Genomic DNA, 12277 nt, shown 5'->3' with positions numbered 1-12277 from the left:
GTCATTTTGTATCTTTTGGTTATCATTTTACGTCTCTGAGGAAATGTTTTGTCTCTTTATGGTCATTTTGTGTCTCTTTGGGGTTGTTTTGCCCATTTTTGTTGTAGTACATTTGTGTCTCTTGGCAGCTCCCTTGTATCTCTTTGTGGTCTTCTTGAATCTGTTCCCCATTTGTTAGTGTTAATTTGAGTCATATATGCAGGTGAAGACACTTTGGGCTCCTGGTCATGTGCCTGGTAGTCCTATTCAGTGATCCATCCATGCTTTGCATGGTTACATAAAGTACCTATGTACCTATGTGGAGTACTTTCTGCAGTTATGTACAATCATGTCAATACTGTTCTGCCCACCCATTTTTACCCTTTTATACTTATGCTTACTTATCCTTATAGACTTTGCATTGGCTTTGTTTTCATATTGCCAGCACGTATTTTCACACATTTCATATCCACCACCATGTAATGTGTTATTAAGACTATGTCCATTTCACATGTTTCTGTGAGACTGAGCATGACATCCAGTAGCAATAACCAGGGCGTGATGTTTTGCTTTTCAAACATTTTGTACATCTACCTACACAAACATTTATTTAAAAGAAAGCTTGGACAAAAGTTGTTCCAGGGGAACTCTTTTATTCAGTAAGTGATGTGTTTGCTTCTGAACCTTTTAACCGCCTGGCAAAGAACTGAAGCCAGCCTGTGCAGGGTTGGTTTTTTTTTGGCCCAGCACTTCCTCTCCCTCTTTTTGTCCCTTTGTGATGTTGTTTACTTTCTGCCATTTCCAATTAATTAACACATTTCCGGAATAGAATTCATGCTGATGTGCAATTATGAGGCTAGTCAAGGACAAAAAAACATGTAACATCTTATCAACTTGAATAGCCATTTAAAATCTGTCCCTGATGCAAACAGTTAAGTGTTTGGAGGGGAGCTGTGCTGGATAAATGCCAGGGCAAGAAAATATAAAAGAAATGCAGCAGGATTTTAAATCATTGCAGAGTTCTGTGTACACTGAACTGTGAACACCAGTGGATACCTCCAACCCTGCAATATCGTCTCTCCTGCAGCCTGAAGCAAATTAACCCTCTGGAGGTTAGAACGTAAAGACTTTGTTTTGTCCTTGTCCACATTTCTGTGGCCGATTATTAATTCTGTGTGTCACAACCAGTGCTGGCCCTCCTTTGGGGCTATTAGTGATAATTAAGATTTTCATTAGGCCAAAGGCTTAACATCTTAACCATCTAATGAGATCTATTCATTTTTACACCTGGCCTGGTCTGCATGGAAATAAAAGCTTCTCCATTTGTTTGTTGGCATTCAGAAGTGAACTAAGGTGAACTAATTTCACCTTTGTGTGGGAATCTGGCTCATCACAACAGCAGCTGCTCTGTAGAAAACATATTTTGGGTATTTACCAGGGGGTTTTAATGAGATTAAGGAGGAAGAGAAACCATATGGTTAATTGGTGTATGACGCAGTTCACAAGAATTTATTTATATCTGTTCTTAAAGGGACAGGTCACCCATATTTACCTGTAGTGCTATTTATTAGTCTAGATTGTTTTGGTGTAAGTTGCCAAGTGTTGTAGATATCTGCCGTAGAGATGTGCCTTTTCCCCAGTGTAATGGAACTCGTTGGCACTCGGCTTGTGGTGCCCAAAGTGCCAAAAAATATTTGAAAAACTCAACAGCAATGTCTCTTTCCAAATCATGATGGGTTACTCAAGATAATCCACAGCCCTTCATGTAGGAACTATTTTCTTTCTACCATACTACACCCGCCAACTGTATCACTGTGCAGAAGGAAGCGTGCATCTACTCATGGGTGACAGGCTTGTGCTTGTGACAGCGTAAGTTGTAAGCAATAATGTCGTCCTGCTTGGCTGAGCTGTAACGTTAGCTAGCTCAGTGGTGCTAGCTAACACTTAATTTGTTGCAAATGTATGCTCTTGATTTTAATAATAATATATCTTTAAGTATTTTTTCACATCATCAGGAACAAAACACCTTAAACATTGTGGTCAATGTTTCAGGGCCGCTCCTAATTGTAGCCATCTATAAAAACGACCTCCTAAAAGAAATCCTTCTCAGTTTAAGAGTACACTATATTTAATTTTTCCACTTTATCTTGCAGTCAGACAGCCCTTTCCAAAGCCATTTTATTGCCCTCTTTAAAGCCACCAGACTCCATCGACAGAAAGAGTAATTTTACCTCACACCACATGGGAGTTACTGGTCTACTGCTGCTTTGATCGTTCAGTTTGTGTTATTTTGTAAGTTTTGGAACCAAACTAAAGTGCCGTCCACCGCAGTACGTGGGTTTATATATAGCATGACTTAATGCAGAATCCTATGTCAGGTCACATGGATAAAGGTTTGAAGATTGGATTAGGAAATTAGCATTTTGACAGAATGATAACCCCCCCCCGGAAAAGTTGCACAGTATTGCTGTAATCCTGCAATAACTGATCTTATTCAGGAGGCAGAAGACACCAGCTATAAACAAATCCTCACATGCTGTCATATTTTAAGCTCATACAGCGAGGTTTGTAGCAAACAGCCTCATTTTTACACACCGAGTGGAGGCTTGTGTTCAATGATAAGTCCACAGTCCTGGAATGCAGGTCTGATTTGTGATTTTACATTATAGTATGAAGGTCTGGTTGAGTTACCAAATGCATTTGTGCTGACATACAATGCTCCCACTCACTACCACTCCCACGCAAGGTCCAGTCATTGACCCTGTTTTCCATTGTCAGTCTTTTTAAAACACATTTTGTAAAATTATAAAAAAAAAATAAAATAAAGACAAGTCTATTAGTTAGAGACTTTGACACTTTCTGGCCTTGACTGTCTTTTCCCCTCACATTAGTTTGCAGAGGTAATGTCTCACTTGTGTTATCACTCGGCTTATGTCCCTGCCTTGCTTGATAACCTGCGCCTTTGAGAGCACAGAGGTAAAATCGTTCCCCATGTGAATGAAAAACCTTGAAGTTGCCTGTTATTCAGAATGCAATCTCAGTAGTTCATCTTGGTAAGAAGGCCATTAGAGAGCCTTTCTTTTCATTTCACCTAAATGTAGAAATGATGACACACCATAGGAGGCGTACATGCATGTGCAGCCCCCCCACCCTTGCTCTGTCTCCTTCTGTCTTGCTCACATGTCCCTGACGTCTATTAGATTTGAGAAAAACAGGGTGGGAGAGACAAATGGAGGCTGAGGATATAAAACATTAATGCTCAGTATGTCCGGGCCCCTCGTTTCTCCTCCTCATCCCCAATGAGTTCTCTCTCCTCTTCGTCTCATTGTACAGTGGCACCATTGTGCCAACACCCCCTCCTCAGGCCTTTCACAGCCTATAAGGTGGAGAAATTAGTCACCAAGGAACATCAAACTCCTATAATTGCTTTTTAAGGGCAAAATGGGGGTCATTCATTGGCAAGTCTCTGGCTGGCACCGTGCAGGCTGCCTTGACACTTTCTTCCATTGTCCCAAGTGCTAAGTCGGTTTTATGTGGTGGAATCAAACGGCAGTCTGTCCACTGAGACTGAATGCTCGCTCTCTTGGAAAGATACAATAGAGCCCACCTCCCCATTCCTTCCTATGAGGACGGGTTCTATTCATACTGCAGGAAACGAGCAGTCTCACAACACATTTCTATTGCTCAGAACCTCATGAGTGTTTCAGTGTAGTCGAGATAAGGCACATTTTGTTGTATGCTGCTAGGCTAGTAGCAAAGAAAAACATGAAAGCCATTTTTTCCTGTGGCAAGTTAACATCTCACAGGCAGTTCTTTTATTTCAAATCTGAATATTTTGTGCGATTACTGCAGTACAGTACAAGATTGGCAACTTAAGCCTGACTTATAGTTGTATGTAGGCTCTACAAAAAGCCGACGCAGTAGCCCAGTGGCCTACGCTTGTGACCTACGCTTGTGTGGTGATGTATGTGTTTTAATTGATTCAACTAACACACCTAAAATACACCTAAAACATGGCTTAATAGCGACGACATTAAACAAAAGGTTCACAGACAAAGCTACAGGTTGAATCACCGTGACGTTGTGCTAACACACACCGTATAGACAACTGGCAGCTGTTTTGAATTGTGGCAATATGTGAAATTGTCTTTTTGTATATGTATGTTTCTGTTGTCATTTTCAGCTGTAACATTTAAAGATGCATAGTTAAACATGGTGGTGCGACTTCGCTAACGTTTCTGCTGTGATTATTTTATGTATTATGTTGCTTTGCTAGCGTCTTTGATAAACCATATCTACTGGCACGGAAGCAAAACGATGTACTGTACAGTAAAACATATTTTAGCCACCTAAGTATGTGTAAACAAACATTGTGATCCGGTCTATTGTCTTTTGCTAGAAACATTTTCCCCATCTATACAACAATGCTAACGTTACAAGCCTAAGTGTATGATATTTTACATAGCATAAATTAGACTAGCGGCTAGCGGAGTTTTTCTTTAACATTACTGATATAAAGAGACAACAACAGAGGTGTTTAACAAAGGAAATGTTACAAAATTTGACGAGGTTCACCATCAAAACAATTGTCTCCAAACAAATAGGCGAAGGTTATTAGCATTGGCCTATTACATTTACCGTTGCATAAATCAGCCTAACAGCTGGTGGACTTTTTCTCTACTCCTAAGAGGCCACGATAAATCACACACAGGACTTTTAAATGCTACTTTATGGGGTCTTTATTGTCTTTGCAAATTATTGGTTATTATCTGTGAACTACGAGTAAATAAAAGCTTGTTTACACTTGGGGAAACGGTTTTCAGCTTACAAAAATACGCAAGCAGATGTGGATAGCTACATTTCTGGGGAGGTGCACGTCAGGTTATGGCGTTAGCTATGGCGGAAATTTCAATGCAAAACTATTCCTGGCTTTGAGGGTCTACCGCAATGCTAGCAGCTTTGTGAGGTTGCACATAGGTGTACTAGCATTTTGAGCTAAATGCTAGTACACACAGATAATGCTAACATGCTGGTGCTTAGCAGGTATGTTTCACATGTTCACCTTGTTTGTTGTAGAATTCCAACATATGCTAATATGCACTGAACACAAAATTTCATTTGAGGATTATGGCAGTCATCATCATTTATTTATGACTAAATATTAAGGAAAATTTTCCCTTTAGCAAGGCAAACTGCATGAGGAGTGGATTGCTGCACCTCTCAGCTATACGTCTTTGCATGTGCAGGCCCTTATCCTTACTGCTTTATACTGATCCCACAGCATTGCTATGAATATTAATCATTTCACTCAATATTCCTGCTTCAGTAGTAGCTAAAAATATTCACTCATGCATCCACCATCCACAGTCAAAAAAAAAGAGAAAAGAAATGCTCTAATCGTGTGCTTAATTTGAGCTCACACCCATCTCTCCATCTGTCCGCTCCCTCCCTCCCTTTTCTCCATCCCGCCATCCACATTGTGGTCTTTGATCATGTGAAGATGCAGAAACTATGAGCCGGGGGGCACAGGAAGCATGTGTTTAGTCTTTAGATGTGATGCTATGCCTGTAAACGCATCATGTTTGTGAGTTTGTCTGTTGTGGGGTAGTTGCATCCTCAAAACATCCCCACTGAGATAACACTAAAACCATCACCATTAATAATCAGAACAAAAGTTCTGAAACAATTCTTTGCAACAAAAAATAACTCGGAAAAAACTGTGCATCTTATTTAGCAGTGGAAAGACATAGTGAGCACTGCAACAACTGAAAGCAGGAGTCTCTGAAAACATGTTAAGTTTTATAGAGGGACAAGTCAGCTTTTACACACCAAAACCAGTCATCCGAGTCATGAGGAGCAGTATACAGTTTTAAGGAATTAAGAAATAAAACTCTTGGCCTCACAGCAAACTGCCAGCCCTTCCCCACAACAAACCAGTGAGTGGAATTTAATGCTCTCAGCCACATGTGAACTGGAACATACCATGTATGCAGGTGAGCACACTGGTAAGTTAAACAAAGGATACTACGCAAAGACTACATGGATTACAACATACTGCTAACATCAACGAGAATTACTGCTTTGTGGTTGTATGCCTCTGCAAACCAGTCAAGTTGCATCCACAGTTTACATCCATGTCCATGAAAACATACATCTTCTCACTGGCAGCACATAAGATCTATACAATTAGCACTTGGCACCCATGATTGGTGTCACCCATTCAGTATCTGACCAAATACCTTGCCTTCAGTTCCTAAAATATGATGTTTATATCCTATTAGACATTTGTGGGGAAATGTTGTTAGAATAAGCGTAGGAATTCTTGAGTTATGGCCAAAAACAGTGAGGTCACAGTGACCTTGACCTTTGACCACAAAATTGGTCATTGAGTCCAAGTGGACATTTGAGCCAAATCTGAAAGAGTTCCCTAAAGGTGTTCTTGAGATATCACGTTTACGAGAACGAGATGGATGCAAAGTCACAGTGACCTTTGACCACCAAAATATAATCAGTTCATCACTGAGTCCAAGTGGAAGTTGGACCAAATTTGAAGAAAGTCCCACAAGGCATTCTTGAGATATTGTGATTACAAGAATGGGATGGATGTACGGACTGACGGATGGACAGAAGGATAGAAAACTTGAAAACATAATGCCTCCAGCCACAGCTATCACCTGCGAGGACACATAAACTTATAACTCCTCTAGAACAACTTCCTGCAACAACTTGGCAGTGCCCATTCACTGACTGGGGGACATAATGATCCATACCTTAATTCCACTGTCACTTAAGGAGCAGGAGCCCTGACAACAACATTACAAGCTGTGAAATAAAGAATAAGGATTACCCATTAGTAAAAGACACAAAATGAAACATCTGAAAACTGCTATTTTTGACACAGTAACGTGTTTTTACGGCTGCAAAATTCTATCAAATAGAAATTTTCTACATGTCTCTTGAACACATTTCCCCAAAAGTCAGCCTCTCGTAGTTGGTGTTTTTGGAGACTTGGGAATCTCCTCTAGAATTTACAAAAAAGTCAAAGGAGCTCTATAAGATATTCAGAATGTATTTCTAGGTGGGGCAGAAGATGGGTGCTACACTTCTGGGACAACACCTTTCCGATATCAACGAACAGAGCAGTGGGATACATACAGAGATAGCCTGACTTTATTTACTGCCCAAGATGGCATTACATATCTTTATAAATGTGTCATTATATCTTTACATACCATGCAGAACCTTTTATTATAATACTGGTGACCAGGACCTAGAAATAACAGTTGTCATTGATTATATTTAAATGGGCCTTTGGACAAAGGTCACTTCCTGCTTTATTGTACATGATTCTAAGGACAGCCACGTGCTAGTCAAAACCTCAAACACGCCAACACATTCTCACTCCGACCTCGTCACATATTGATGTTTTGGTCATGGACTTTCCACGTCCACATACGATGTGCATGGTACCCTGGGTGTGTTGGTGGTTGACATTCTGGGACCGTGCCGACACTTCTGTTTTCACAGGAAATTTAACATTTACATACAGTCTCCTTCAAAATAAATGTACTACGTCAGTTCAACACCGTGAACTGACGTTTTTTCCTTCAACAACAAACACACATGGTTGGGTTAAGGCAACAAAAGGAAGTGGTTGGGTTTAGGAAAAAAGAACAGAGTTTGGCTTTAGAATGTTACGAGATGCGAACACTGCTCTCTTGGATCAAAGTCTGTGTTTGTTGGATCCATCCACCACCCCTCGCTGCCTTAACTTTCATCCTTGTCCTGCCACATTTCCATCTGATGCGGCCAGGTGCCGTTAAAATATAACGGCAACCAGCCAGGCTGACGTTAAAGGACACCTTTTTTTGTTGGTTTCTAACACTGCAAGTCACTGCTCAAGTGTTGGATTTCGATGACTTCGGAATGAGACAGTGTTCAACACACTGGCCTTATTTTTCCAATCTTTACAGTACTTGACAGCTGATGTTTTTTTCATGTACTAAAAATATTTCAATATTTGGGACAACACTACACTTTCCAAAATGAATCTAAACATGTCAACAATGCATGCAATAAAATACTACACTCTTTCTTTCCTTCATTTCCTAAAAATTGCCAGTAACATAGAGTCAACCACCAAGGTGGTATCGCCTCTGCAATGTTAAATCTCACCCACAAGACTTGGCACAGATCCCTTCACGGCCCTCTAAATGAGAGTAAAATTGAATGTTGGGTTTGTGTGTGATTTCTTTAAACTATGGCTCCTTCATTTTCAAAACCAGACAGCGATGAAATTATAACATCTGCTATACAGGCATCTGATTTTCTGCTCGGGTAGATACAAGAGAAAAACAGCTCAGAACCTGAAGAGAGTTGAGCCAGAGAGGAGGGGGTCTGGATGATACAACGGAAGAGTGTGGGTGAGACCAGATCGCTAACCTCTGCACAGCCGTTGGCCTATAAGAGCTTTCATCTCGGCGATAGGAGAAGAGGTAGAGGACGGCTGCCCAGGCGTGCGTCACGCCGATAAGCTTCCCCCAATTCAGCCGCTTGCTGCCCTCCCTCCACCCTCACCTCCATCTGATCCCATCTTTATCCCCGTCCTTTGTCTGCCTCCTCTCACTCCATCCACTCTCTTTCTGAAGCCCAAGTATAAGCCCAGATAGGACGGAGTGATATGAGTTGAATAAACCCCAGGAATTAATTTTTGAAACATCTCTCCCCTCTCACCCTCCCTCCTTCTGGCTTCCTTGCTATCTTTCCATATTTTCTTTTTCTCCTTGAGCAATTCGATTGGGACAGCAAAAAAAAAGTTTTTATAATAGAATATTTAATCCACCAAGCAAAACATAGTGAAATTAGAAGCCTGGTCTCACACATGGAACGACAGAATGATCACGACTTGGCCTCTTTTTTTTTTATTTTCTGCCACTCTTTCTTTCTTCTGCTCCTGACTGGAAAGCGAGGCCTACCTATATTGATCGCAATGCAAAGGCAGATTTTCCCAAGCTGCATTGTTGGCTGCAAATTCAATATACTTTAGCCTCTACAAATCTGAACCTATGAGGAGATAGAATCCATCCGTGGGATCAGAACCCGGCGGTGGTGTGTACTTCTTTTCACAACAATAAGTTGAGCTTTAAAGCAGTATTTCTTTCTGCTATTCACAGGTTTGAAGTGACAATGAAAGAAATTGCACTTGAACTAATATTAGACTTCCCTCCACTCCGTCTTAACCAGGTAGCTCCTGAGGGACGTGACGTAGGCGAGACATGATGAGCAGGAAGCGTCATCCTCCTCATCCTGTGGGAAAGTTATATAAGGACATAAGTATCATTGATTGTGGAGGTGTTATTGTTGGTGTCTGGGGAAACTACTGAAACCTGTAGTGAAGATACTGTGTGTAAATGTCATAAACTAAACTGTAAACTCATATGCAGGCACACTGTATTATGCAATGCAATGCATGCTTTACAATGATATAATATTGCATAGTGACTGTCCTGTTTACTGTTTTAAATGTGTGCATCTATGGTTGACAGCAACAGGTTTTATTGTGATTAAGATGATTAACCTTTCCTTTTTACTGTGTAACTGTTGTAACATGTTTGACAAAGAAAGAAGACAAAGCAGGGATATGTTGTTTAAGGTACTGGGACAGGACTGCTTTTAGCTAAATGCTAATGTCAGTTTGCTTACTGGTGGTAAAATGCTAATATCAAAATTTAAACACCTCGCACAGCTCTTCTCCACTACACTATGTTTCTTTCACCGAACCAGATGTTGATGTTTAACAGATATTTACTATCATCGTGTTAGCATGCTAAAACTTGTTAATTAGCACTAAAACAACGTTGTCATTGGCCCTAAGCATCAGATACCAACCCTTTAGCGGCAGTATGAGACGCACTGGGCAGTGGCATTTTTTGATCCTCAGAGTACCAGCCATAGTATAAAGAGCCAGAAAGGTCACATAGAGCAAGAGGAGGGGAAGGTGGATGGGTCAAAAAAACTTTGAACTTTCACCCAGGAGAAAGTTGTTTGTGTCACATGTGAAACTAAACGTCAAATGAGCCATTTTAATGACAAAGCAGTATGATAGTATGTGTAGCATATTATGCTACTCACATATATCACATATGTGCTATATCACATATATATCACTATGTGATGTATGTCACGTGACGTTATATTGTGTTCGTAACAAACAAACTAAACCTAAGGAAGTAACCTAAAAACAAAGTTGTTTATTTTAACCTTTGTTGTGTGTTAATCTTGAAAAGAGCCTGTATGCATTTAACAAGCGGAAACCATACATTTCCTGTGAAAATGGAATTTTATTTTGAAAGAGCATGCATACATGTACCACGCGTAAATTGACACGCTGTCCCTGAGTGTCCAAAACTGAAATTGGAGGGTTACCTTTAGGGTCAAAGTTTGACACGTAGGCCAAGTGTGACCAACCAACATTTTGTACCAATCCATCCAGTAGATGCTGAGATATTTCAGTGTATAAATTACATTTTTGGCCTGCTGGTGGTAAAACCAAAGTCAGTAAGCTTCAGCTTCTAGGGACCATCAGTGAAAAATTCAATGGAATCCACTCAATAGTTGTTCAAAACTGAAATATTCACAAAATATTACGAGGAAATAAACTCCACAGTGTATTATTTTGGAATGTCAGCTGTGATTATTAGATAAGGCACCAACGAAGACACGCAGGACACAGAAATGCAGGCAAAAATATGCAGCAGTGTTAAATATTAAATCCAAATACAAGGTTGTGTAGCACTAAAAACCATAGTAACCCTTCCTGCAAAACACTGTAAGCTGAGAAAAGGAGCACATACTGAGTGAGGAACATTGATCAAAAAAACATGAATTTCAAATCTCAATCCACATGCCTCATTCATAACTTATTGGCCTGAATCAAAACACGCGTAAAAAAAACCACCAGAAACAATTGAAAATCTTCCAACTGTTTGCGGCAGGGAGGGACTTAGTGGTTGCATTGTCAAAATTCAGCTCTAAAAAAAAACAGTATTAAGCACTGAGCAGCTGTTTTGTCTTCTTGCTGGTGAGATGCTCGAGAAAAAAAAACAGCTGTATATTTTTAGCTTATATTTTTGCAAGCAAGCTGAGAAAGGCGCCTTTTGTTCACCGCCTCACTTAAGGACACCTCTGTGTAGGCGTAGAGGACACACGCACAGTGACAGTGTATCAAGAACAACAGAAAGAAACCCTTTTCCGACACTGCCACACAACCAATAGAAGTTTTGATCCGCAAGCGAGGCTATCTTGGTTTGTTTCCTGGGCACAAATCCCAACAATTCCTTCAGGTGGGAGGAAAACTGCTGAGCTCACTTATCTGTGATAGAAGGTACACAACTGCAGCTTTCTTGCACTGTATCGACTGTCTAGTTTTCTCATCACCGCGTCTGCAGAGATGCACTTCACACTTGTTGACCTCAGTCACATTTTATGGCTATGCATAGGTTAAGTGCTGCCATAGAGGGGATGACATCAGTGCCCTCCTACTTAGAACGGAGGCCATTTGGATTTATTCACTGGACACACTGGCACCAAAGGGACTTAATGAGGGCTTTGACATTTGTCCCCCACTCTAATAATTATGCTGTTAGAGAATCTCTGGCTTGGCTATAACCTTCTTCTAATGGAACTGTATGCTCATCTGTCAATGGGGTGTGTACTGTATAATGTATCTGACCTTATGGGCAATCATTTTAACTACAGCTGTAACGGTTCATGTATTTGTGCTGCACCGTCACGGTCCAGCGTCACGGTCTGGGGTCACATTTTGGTGTATGTGGCTGCAGGCAGAAAACACCATTTGGATTAGGGGTGGCCAATAAATCAATTATACTTGTTGTATCGCACCTTGTTCCACATAGGATGTATTAAATTCTGTCTTGCTAGCATTGAGTATAAATTCTCATGTCATTTTTTTAAGCCACTGACTTGAGACTTGCTTTTACGTTTTGGTTCTCTCACTCTCTCCTATGCCTCTCTAACTCTCAACCCACCCATCCAGACCACTTTCTCCTGGGCGAAAGTGTGTGAGCAGGGGAGGCGTGTGATTTTGTATCTGCAGGGCGCCAGACTGCAACCATTTCATCGCTTTTTGCGACCATGGAGCACTAGTGCAACTTGAAAATATTATTAATATATGAACTAGAAAGCTGTTAGTTTCCCACTCACAGTGAATAAATCCTCTCATTTAATGGCATCTCTGTAATGATTTAACTTTCCGCTAACAGCTAATAGCTATTTGTTT

Source organism: Epinephelus lanceolatus, chromosome 24 (genome assembly GCF_041903045.1).
Source record: "Epinephelus lanceolatus isolate andai-2023 chromosome 24, ASM4190304v1, whole genome shotgun sequence".
Taxonomy (NCBI): Eukaryota; Metazoa; Chordata; class Actinopteri; order Perciformes; family Serranidae; genus Epinephelus; species Epinephelus lanceolatus.
Note: the sequence above shows the minus strand (reverse complement) of the source record.